Source organism: Dendrobates tinctorius, unplaced genomic scaffold (assembly GCF_039654945.1).
Source record: "Dendrobates tinctorius isolate UK_male_01 unplaced genomic scaffold, ASM3965494v1 ptg000038l, whole genome shotgun sequence".
In the NCBI taxonomy this organism is placed as follows: Eukaryota; Metazoa; Chordata; class Amphibia; order Anura; family Dendrobatidae; genus Dendrobates; species Dendrobates tinctorius.
In genome coordinates, this window is record NW_027361706.1 from 2,684,146 (window position 1) to 2,696,174 (window position 12,029).

The following is a 12,029-nucleotide window of genomic DNA, read 5'->3' on the forward strand; positions in this document are numbered from 1 at the left end:
GGCCCCATAGCGGATGTGTAATGTGCCGCTACCCGGGGGCCCCTGGGTTAGCGGGGAACCTAGGCAGCTGCCTGGTCTGCCTGCCCCTAACGCCGTTACTGCTCCTGGGACTCGCCATGGTGGGAGGAAAGAGGATCAGGGTGAGGATTCTGTGGTCCAGACTCCTGGCTAGTGAGACTGGACCGTGTGGAAGACAGGTAGTGCTGGGAAATACTGGAAGCATTATCTGCCATTTAACCAACCACCTGTTTGCACTGATCTCTCTTTAAGAGTGGTGTCCTGCAACCCTCTGCAAAATGGGACAGGAACCTACGTCTCATGGATGATCGTGTTTGTTGTGTTCCCAAAGCATGCATAGTTTCACTTGGCCAACGGCTTTGGCCTCTGCGTGCACCATCAGCAGCACGTAAACTTCTCTGTCCCTTACCCCACGCCTTGTGCTTTTTTAAATTACGTATATAATTTATGCATGCAAATTTTCTGGTATTAATAGGTAAAAGAAAATATGTTGCCTTGAAAAGGACTTTTGTTTTTAGCTTACAGCAGCAGTATACCTATGGAAGGCCTGTAAGGCAATAAATCCTGCCTGTATGCCTCTAATCCAAAACTACTTGAGAATGGCACTTGAGCACCCGCGATACTCAATCGAGTAACGAGTGTAACCAAGCACCACGATCAGTGGCGTAGCAACTGTTTGTGGCGCCCGGGGCGGTCGAAAAATTTGCCGCCCCTTTGGTCGTTGATAATACATAAGGGGCTGGGGGCCCCACCTATAGCGTCAGACAGAGGGCCCCCACCAAACAGCGCCACACAGAGGCTCCCCACCAAACAGCGCCACACAGAGGACCCCCACCAAACAGCTCCACACAGAGGGCCCCCACCAAATAGCGTCACACAGAGGGCCCCCACCAAACAGCGCCACACAGAGGGCCCCCACCAAACAGCGCCACACAGAGGGCCCCCACCAAACAGCGTCACACAGAGGACCCCCACCAAACAGCGCCACACAGAGGGCCCCCACCAAACAGCGCCACACAGAGGGCCCCCACCAAACAGCGTCACACAGAGGGCCCCCACCAAACAGCGCCACACAGAGGACCCCCACCAAACACAGTCACACAGAGGGCCCCCACCTACAGCGCCACACAGAGGGCCCCCACCACATAGCAAGTGCCAACAATGATGCTACCAAAGAAAGGAAACCAAAATAAAAGTCTCACGAAGATAAACCCTGTATACCCGTCATTGCGAGGTGGTCACCTGCCCAGGACCCCCATGTATTAGCAAGAGCTGTGTGGACTAAAGATGTTTGTGTATTAATACCACAAATATCTGGCCGTCCCCAGTAAAGGTGGATTAACAGCGAAACCCTGTCTGCAATGAAACAATCCAATAAAATATCACAGAAGAAAATAATAAATCCAAAACCTGTTGGTCGCGTTGCTGTACGTCCTGGTGTGCAGTAGCGTGACAGCGCAAACACCGGCACCAGGGCATCCAGAAAGCTCATCCAGCAATTTGACCATTCTGCATTTATAATGCTTTTGCTTAAATTCAGCTTACTTACAGATGTAGCAGAGCCATGTTTGTCATTTGGCATAACTCCCTCATCTAATATATAAAGCTCAAAGTGTGTATGTATGTATGTATATATGTACAGTTGTGGCCAAAAGTATTGACACCCCTGCAATTCTGTCAGGTAATACTCAGTTTCTTCCTGAAAATGATTGCAAACACAAATTCTTTGGTATTATTATCTTCATTTAATTTGTCTTAAATTAAAAAACACGAAAGAGAATGAAGCAAAAAGCAAAACATTGATCATTTCACACAAAACTCCAAAAATGGGCCAGACAAAAGTATTGGCACCCTCAGCCTAATACTTGGTTGCACAACCTTTAGCCAAAATAACTGCGACCAACCGCTTCCGGTAACCATCAATAAGTTTCTTACAATGCTCTGCTGGAATTTTAGACCATTCTTCTTTGGCAAACTGCTCCAGGTCCCTGATATTTGAAGGGTGCCTTCTCCAAACTGCCATTTTTAGATCTCTCCACAGGTGTTCTATGGGATTCAGGTCTGGACTCATTGCTGGCCATCTTAGAAGTCTCCAGTGCTTTCTCTCAAACCATTTTCTAGTGCTTTTTGAAGTGTGTGTTTTGGGTCATTGTCCTGCTGGAAGACCCATGACCTCTGAGGGAGACCCAGCTTTCTCACACTGGGCTCTACATTATGCTGCAAAATTTGTTGGTAGTCTTCAGACTTCATAAAGCCATGCACACGGTCAAGCAGTCCAGTGCCAGAGGCAGCAAAGCAACCCCAAAATATCAGGGAACCTCCGCCATGCTTGACTGTAGGGACCGTGTTCTTTTCTTTGAATGCCTCTCTTTTTCTCCTGTAAACTCTATGTTTATGCCTTTGCCCAAAAAGCTCTACTTTTGTCTCATCTGACCAGAGAACATTCTTCCAAAACGTTTTAGGCTTTTTCAGGTAAGTTTTGGCAAACTCCAGCCTGGCTTTTAGTCTCGAGGTAAGAAGTGGGGTCTTCCTGGGTCTCCTACCATACGATCCCTTTTCATTCAGACGCCGACGGATAGTACGGGTTGACACTGTTGTACCCTCGGACTGCAGGGCAGCTTGAACTTGTTTGGATGTTAGTCGAGGTTCTTTATCCAACATCCGCACAATCTTGCGTTGAAATCTCTTGTCAATTTTTCTTTTCCGTCCACATCTAGGGAGATTAGCCACAGTGCCATGGGCTTTAAACTTCTTGATGACACTGCGCACGGTAGACACAGGAACAGTCAGGTCTTTGGAGATGGACTTGTAGCCTTGAGATTGCTCATGCTTCCTCACAATTTGGTTTCTCAAGTCCTCAGACCGTTCTTTGGTCTTCTTTCTTTTCTCTATGCTCAATGTGGTACACACAAGGACACAGGACAGAGGTTGAGTCAACTTTAATCCATGTCAACTGGCTGCAAGTGTGATTTAGTTATTGCCAACACCTGTTAGGTGCCACAGGTAAGTTACAGGTGCTGTTAATTACACAAATTAGAGAAGCATCACATGATTTTTCGAACAGTGCCAATACTTTTGTCCACCCTCTTTTTTATGTTTGGTGTGGAATTATATCCAATTTGGCTTTAGGACAATTCTTTTTGTGTTTTTTCATTTAAGATAAATTAAACGAAGATAATAATACCAAAGAATTTGTGTTTGCAAAGATTTTCAGGAAGAAACTGAGTATTATCTGACAGAATTGCAGGGGTGTTAATACTTTTGGCCACAACTGTATGTATGTATGTATGTATGTGTGTATGTATGTATGTGTGTATGTCCGGGATTGGCATCCGCACCGTCGCAGCTACAGCCACAAAATTTGGCACTGTCACACGTCTGGACCCCGAGAGCGTCTTAAGCTATGTTGTGAGGCGAAATTTTAACCCTGTGCGTTCCAATTCACCAAACAATTTTGCCCCTGCCTACATACTGGGGAAAAATTGTGTGCGCGTCAAGCCCCGCCCCTCATTATGATGTCATAATGCCCCTATTTGCATCCTGGGGAAGCAGTGTGTGCGTATCAAGCCCCGCCCCTCATTATGATGTCACAATGGTTGCCATGGCGACGCTGATGTCATCATAGGTTGCAAGCCCTGCCTCCGCTCATTATGATGTCATAATGGTTGACTATGGGATGGAGGATGTGTGATGGGTATATGGGCACTGGACTATGGGATGGTGGATATGTATGATGGATATATGGGCACGGGACTATGGGATGGAGGATGTGTGATGGGTATATGGGCACTGGACTATGGTATGGTGGATATGTATGACGGGTATATGGGCACGGGACTATGGGATGGAGGATATGTATGACGGGTATATGAGCACGGGACTATGGGATGGAGGATGAGTGATGGGTATATGGGCACTGGACTATGGGATGGAGGATATGTATGACGAGTATATGGGCACGGAACTATGGGATGGAGGATGAGTGATGGGTATATGGGCACTGGACTATGGGATGGTGGATATGTATGACGGGTATATGGGCACTCGACTATGAAATGGCGAATATGTATGATGGGTAAATGGGCACGGGACTATGGGATGGAGGATATGTATGACGGGTATATGGGCACGGGACTATGAGATGGAGGATGTGTGATGGGTAAATGGGCACGGGACTATGGGATGGAGGATGTGTGATGGGTATAGGGGCACGGGACTATGGGATGGAGGATGTGTGATGGGTATATGGGCACGGGACTATGGGATGGAGGATATGTATGACGGGTATATGGGCACGGGACTATGAGATGGAGGATGTGTGATGGGTATATGGGCACGGGACTATGGGTTGGAGGATGTGTGATGGGTATATGGGCACGGGACTATGGGATGGAGGATATGTATGACGGGTATATGGGCACGGGACTATGGGATGGAGGATGTGTGATGGGTATATGGGCACTGGACTATGGGATGGAGGATATGTATGACGAGTATATGGGCACGGAACTATGGGATGGAGGATGTGTGATGTGTATATGGGCACTGGACTATGGGATGGAGGATATGTATGACGAGTATATGGGCACGGAACTATGGGATGGAGGATGTGTGATGGGTATATGGGCACTGGACTATGGGATGGAGGATATGTATGACGGGTATATGGGCACGGGACTATGGGATGGAGGATGTGTGATGGGTATATGGGCACGGGACTATGGGATGGAGAATATGTATGACAGGTATATGGGCACGGAACTATGGGATGGAGGATGTGTGATGGGTATATGGGCACGGGACTATGGGATGGCGGATAATTATAATTTGTTATAACTAACCACAGTTAGTAACTATGCCCGGGCAGCGCCGAGCTCTCCAGCTAGTTGTCACATAATAAGGCAATTGTTTTTGCATTGGGTCCTACTATATATCAAGCAATTGCATTGTGAGCAATTCCCTGGCAATCTTTCTTTTTTTCCCCTCAGTTCTCATCAGTTGTGTCAACCGCCTGCTGTACGACATGCACAAGGGGTGTAAAAAAGTCAAGTCGTAAGGGTACGTAAAATTCAGGCTCCTAAACTGGGCTACAAGATGTGGAATGGGAAAGTGCTTACAATGCAATTGCTTCACTGCTTGTACAGCATGCAGTTATATGACACACCCAACTCTGCTATATCTGTGCATAACCACATCACTATTATCAGCTCTGAGCTGCTGCTGCAGAACCTCTTGGCAGGGATCACACATACAGAGGGCATGCAGCCTGGTGAAGCAGTTTTTTCCATTAATAATAAAAAAAGAAAAAAAAAAAACTTCATGAGTTTTCTACTAGTTGCACATACTAATAGGATTAGCAGGGCTGCCCTGCTCTCCCCCCATGCCTGGGGCACAGATCCCTGCAGCAGAGCTTCCTGGCACTCTATAGCCCCTCACCCACACAGTGCCCCCAGCACAGCAGGGGGGCAGCTTACCTGCAGGGCAGGAGTGGGCATCAGCCTGGCAGAGGACTTGTTTCCCAGGCTGTACAGCTCCTGTCCCGGGCACATTCAGCATGAGTGAGAGCATGGAGCAAACCCTGCCCTGGATCCAGTGTATACACATCAGACTGGGCTGGCCTACAGCAATCCCAGCCACCCCCATAACTGGAGGAAGGAGGAGACCTCCAGCACTGCTGCACCATCCACAGCCAGGGAGACTGGGCGGAAATGAGTTCTCCCACAGAGGAGAGGAATTGCTGCGGCTGCTACCGCGCCGCCCTCACACACGTGCCGCCTGGGGCGGACCACCCCCCTGCCCCCCCCACGCTACGCCACTGACCGCGATGCTTGATCAAGTATTGAGCAGTGGCAAGCAGGCTTGCTCATCACTTCTAGATACACCTCTGGCTCATACTGTATATAGGGGGCTATGTGTGGTCTCATACTATATACAAAGTGCTATGTGAGGGCTCATATTGAATATAGAGAGGCTATGTGGGGGATCATACTATATAGAGGCTATGTGGGGGCTCATACTATATATAGAGTGGCTATGTGTGGTCTCATACTATATACAAAGTGCTATGTGAGGGCTCATATTGAATATAGAGAGGCTATGTGGTGGCTCATACTATATATAGAGGCTATGTGGGGGCTCATACTATATATAGAGTGGCTATGTGGGGGCTCATACTATATAGAGGCTATGTGGGGGCTCATACTATATATAGAGTGGCTATGTGGTGGCTCATACTATATATAAAGAGGCTATGTGAGGGCTCATATTGAATATAGAGAGGCTATGTGGTGGCTCATACTATATATAGAGTGGCTATGTGTGGTCTCATACTATATACAAAGGGCTATGTGAGGGCTCATACTATATATAGAGAGGCTAGTGAGGGCTCATATTGAATATAGAGAGGCTATGTGAGGGCTCATATTGAATATAGAGAGGCTATGTGGTGGCTCATACTATATGTAGAGGCTATGTGGGGGCTCATACTATATATAGAGGCTATGTGGGGGCTCATACTATATAAAGAGTGGCTATGTGGGGGCTCATACTATATATAGAGGCTATGTGGGGGCTCATACTATATATAGAGTGGCTATGTGGTGGCTCATACTATATGTAGAGGCTATGTGGGGCTAATACTATATATAGAGGCTATGTGGGGGCTCATACTATATATAGAGTGGCTATGTGGGGGATCATACTATATATAGAGGCTATGTGGGGGCTCATACTATATAGAGAGTGGCTATGTGGGGGCTCATACTATATATAGAGGCTATGTGGGGGCTCATACTATATATAGAGTGGCTATGTGTGGTCTCATACTATATACAAAGGGCTATGTGAAGGCTCATACTATATATAGAGAGGCTATGTGAGGGCTCATATTGAATATAGAGAGGCTATGTGAGGGCTCATTTTGAATATAGAGAGGCTATTTGGGGGCACATACTATATACAGAGTGGCTATGTGGAGGCTCATACTATATATAGAGGCTATGTGGGGGCTCATACTATGTATAGAGAGGCTATGTGGGTTCTGACAACGTATATAGAGGGGCTATGTGAGGAATCATACTGTATGTAGGAAGCTAAGTGTGAGCTCTTACAGTATAAAGAGGTATAGAGGAGAGCTGTATATGGGCTCATATGGTATGTATGGGGTGTCAGCATATTTAATTCTGCTCAATATTAAGTTATAAAGTTATTATTACTATAAAATAATAATTGTAATTAATATGTTACTGTCTATCATGTAGCCCCTTGGGATAAGTAATAGCCCAACCCTGGTATATAGTAACATTATCCTACAGTAGCATGTCCACCTCCCCATCCAACCATCCATATAATCTAATCTTCTATAATACTGGGATATATGAGTTATTATTATTGATTTATCACTGTTCAAATCAGTAGGAACTACTCTGGAATTACAGTGTATGTTAACATTGTGGCATTTTATAAAAGTTTTAAGAAGCCAAGGTGGATAATTAGAGTCCATTTCATGTATATGGTAATGAATTGGTTGTATGGCCTGCTCTGGTCTCTTTAAACAGCTGCTGCTCCTGCTGATGATGTCACAGAATGTTGAGGTTTCTGGCTCTGCCCCCTTGCATTATGACATCACACACAAACATTGTGTAAAGAGCTGCAGAGCCAACATTCCATCTGACAGTTGCAGACGGTGGAGAGAGATAAGTCGGCGCTATGTCATCTCTTGTTGTGTCCTTCATTTTCTTCTATCATCTATTTCTCATTTATTTTTTATTCATTAAGGAGTCTTTATTCTCTATAATACAAGCAGGTCCAAAAAAAATAGTGAACCCCTCATATTAGGAGATGTCCAAATTTTACAGCCTTTCTTCCAACAGTAAAGAGATACATAGGATGTGACGGGATTTATCTTCAAGTACAGAAATGACAATGATTTACCGATTATCCATCACATTTTACTGGTTTCTGACTTTCTTGCTCATCAGGTCCATAGATTAGTTAATTAGTTAATTAAGAGAATCCCCTCAGCCATAACTGGAACATGACGACTTCTTGATTTTTAGGCCATGTATTGTTATAGAATCATCCAAATCTGGGAGATTAAAGTTACATCCTGTAAAGGGAACACATGTAACATGAAGATAATTATGTAATTGTCGGATGTTATAGAGACACATAGTAAAATACAGTCCAGGTCAAAAATATAAATCCAACCAATATTGGGAAATCCTGGTACAACACCGATGTATATACATATTAGCTCCATATGTAGTAAAACTATTCAAATATTCCCCCACATTGCTAGGATTCATATAGTTTGATCTCTAATATATTGGACAATGCACTTCAGTGGAAGTGAGGTTGTTGGATCCGCACCCACTAGCTGCTACTTGCGATGTCACGGAATGTGGTAACTGTTGGCTCTGCCCACATTAGCTGTTCCTTGTTATGTCTTAGAGCAGCGTTCCCCAGCTCCAGTCCTCAAGAGCCACCAAGGATTCATGTTTTCAGGCTTTCCTTAGTATGGCCTACGTGATAATTGCAGTACCTGCACAGGCAAAAATTCCATCACCTGGGCAATACGAATGAAATCCTGAAAACATGAACCGTTGGTGGCTCTTGAGGACTGGAGTTGGGGAACACTGTCTTAGAGTGATGGGATAGTTGATCCACCCCAAATAGCTGCGTCATATGATGTCACGGAAGATTATGGTTGTTGGCTTCATTCACATTAGCTCTTATTTTTCATTTCACGGAATGTTTTGGTTGTTAGCTTTGCCCCCATAAGACACTACTTGTGATGTCACTAAATGTTTTGGTTGTTGGTTTCACCCCCATTACCTTCTACTAGTGATGTCACTGAATGAATAAAAGTAATAGAAATGTCAAGCTAGTCCTACCTGTATGCCTCAAATTAATGGTCTTGTTGTGGATAAATTTTACATTCTGTCTTTATACTAATGATCACCCCAAAGACTTATAATAACGCACAATTTCAACTGCTTTTTAGGTGGAAATGGGTCCCCTTACCTCTTGTCCTGTCTGCAGTTGTACAAGTTGCACCAACATGTCCGCCCCTGTCCACCCCTGAATGGAGAGATAGGAAGGATGACACTACAGCTACAGAGGTGACCGTATGATAGCCTAGCTTGACAATCCATTTCTCACAAAGACCCTTTCAGCTTTTCAGACATGGGTGGAGCACATGATCTCTGAAAATAGGGTCCCACAGCTGCACCCCAACAGTTTGAGCATCACTCTTAGAAGAGTACATACCCTCAGAGCAGAAGGCGGTGAATCGCCCCTCAATGTGTCACTGAGGAGGATAGCATTCGCTAGGGATTACTCCGGAGTGGTTGTTGTGGTGGGATTCAGGTCTGGACAGCTGTCGTCATCCTATTAGATAGATAGATAAGGATTAATATATGTACCTCATCGCCCATGTGCAGTTGCACAAGTTGTACCAACAACATGTCCGCCCCTGTCCACCCCTGAATGGAACCATAGGAAGGATGACACTACAGCTACAGAGGTGACCGTCTGATAGCCTAGCTCGACTACCCACCTCTCCTGAAGACCCTTTCAGCTTTTGAGACTTGGGTGGAGGACATCATCTCTGAAAATAGGGTCCCACAGCTGCACCCCAACAGTTTTAGCATCACTCTTAGATGAGTACATACCCTCAGAGCAGAAGGGGGCGCGTAGCCATTTACTGTGTTAATGAGGAGGATAGCATTCGCCAGGGATTACTCCGGAGTGGTTGTTGTGGTGGGATGCAGGTCTGGACAGCTGTCGTCATCCAATTAGATATATAACAATTTATATATGTCTGTTTATGCTTTAAATAGAATCTGTCACCCCCCCGCGAGACGTATATGGCCTATTAATATGAGCATACAGGTAATAGAAATGTTAAGCTAGTTCTACCTGTATGCCTCATATTAATGGTCTTGTTGTGGATAAATTTTAGATTTTGTCTTTATGCTAATGATCAGCCCAATGACTCATCATAACACACAGCTTCATCAGCTTTGGAAGTGGAAATTGGTACCCTTAACTCTTGGCCCGTGTGCAGTTGCACAAGTTGTACCAACAACATGTCCGCCCCTGTCCACCCCTGAATGGAACCATAGGAAGGATGACACTACAGCTACAGAGGTGACCGTCTGATAGCCTAGCTCGACTACCCACCTCTCCTGAAGACCCTTTCAGCTTTTGAGACTTGGGTGGAGGACATCATCTCTGAAAATAGGGTCCCACAGCTGCACCCCAACAGTCTGAGCATCACTCTTAGATGAGTACATACCTTCAGAGCAGAAGGGGGCGCGTAGCCCCTCACTGTGTCACTGAGGAGGATAGCATTCGCCAGGGATTACTCCAGAGTGGTGGTTGTGGTGGGATGCAGGTCTGGACAGCTGTCGTCATCCTATTAGATAGATAGATAAGAATTAATATATGTACCTCATCGCCCGTGTGCAGTTGCACAAGTTGTACCAACAACATGTCCGCCCCTGTCCACCCCTGAATGGAACCATAGGAAGGATGACACTACAGCTATAGAGGTGACCGTCTGATAGCCTAGCTCGACTACCCACCTCTCCTGAAGACCCTTTCAGCTTTTGAGACTTGGGTGGAGGACATCATCTCTGAAAATAGGGTCCCACAGCTGCACCCCAACAGTTTGAGCATCACTCTTAGATGAGTACATACCCTCAGAGCAGAAGGGGGCGCGTAGCCAGTCACTGTGTCACTGAGGAGGATAGCATTTGCCAGGGATTACTCCAGAGTGGTGGTTGTGGTGGGATGCAGGTCTGGACAGCTGTCGTCATCCTATTAGATAGATAGATAAGAATTAATATATGTACCTCATCGCCCGTGTGCAGTTGCACAAGTTGTACCAACAACATGTCCGCCCCTTTCCACCCCTGAATGGAACCATAGGAAGGATGACACTACAGCTACAGAGGTGACCGTCTGATAGCCTAGCTCGACTACCCACCTCTCCTGAAGACCCTTTCAGCTTTTGAGACTTGGGTGGAGGACATCATCTCTGAAAATAGGGTCCCACAGCTGCACCCCAACAGTTTGAGCATCACTCTTAGATGAGTACATACCTTCAGAGCAGAAGGGGGCGCGTAGCCCCTCACTGTGTCACTGAGGAGGATAGCATTCGCCAGGGATTACTCCAGAGTGGTGGTTGTGGTGGGATGCAGGTCTGGACAGCTGTCGTCATCCTATTAGATAGATAGATAAGGATTAATATATGTACCTCATCACCCGTGTGCAGTTGCACAAGTTGTACCAACAACATGTCCGCCCCATCCACCCCTGAATGGAACCATAGGAAGGATGACACTACAGCTACAGAGGTGACCGTCTGATAGCCTAGCTCGACTACCCACCTCTCCTGAAGACCCTTTCAGCTTTTGAGACTTGGGTGGAGGACATCACCTCTGAAAATAGGGTCCCACAGCTGCACCCAAACAGTTTTAGCATCACTCTTAGTTGAGTACATACCCTCAGAGCAGAAGGGGGCGCGTAGCCCCTCACTGTGTCACTGAGGAGGATAGCATTCGCCAGGGATTACTCCAGAGTGGTTGTTGTGGTGGGATGCAGGTCTGGACAGCTGTCGTCATCCTATTAGATAGATAGATAAGGATTAATATATGTACCTCATCGCCCGTGTGCAGTTGCACAAGTTGTACCAACAACATGTCCACCCCTGTCCACCCCTGAATGGAACCATAGGAAGGATGACACTACAGCTACAGAGGTGACCGTCTGATAGCCTAGCTCGACTACCCACCTCTCTTGAAGACCCTTTCAGCTTTTGAGACTTGGGTGGAGGACATCATCTCTGAAAATAGAGTCCCACAGCTGCACCCCAACAGTTTTAGCATCACTCTTAGATGAGTACATACCCTCAGAGCAGAAGGGGGAGCGTAGCCCCTCACTGTGTCACTGAGGAGGATAGCATTCGCCAGGAATTACTCCGGAGTGGTGGTTGTGGTGGGATG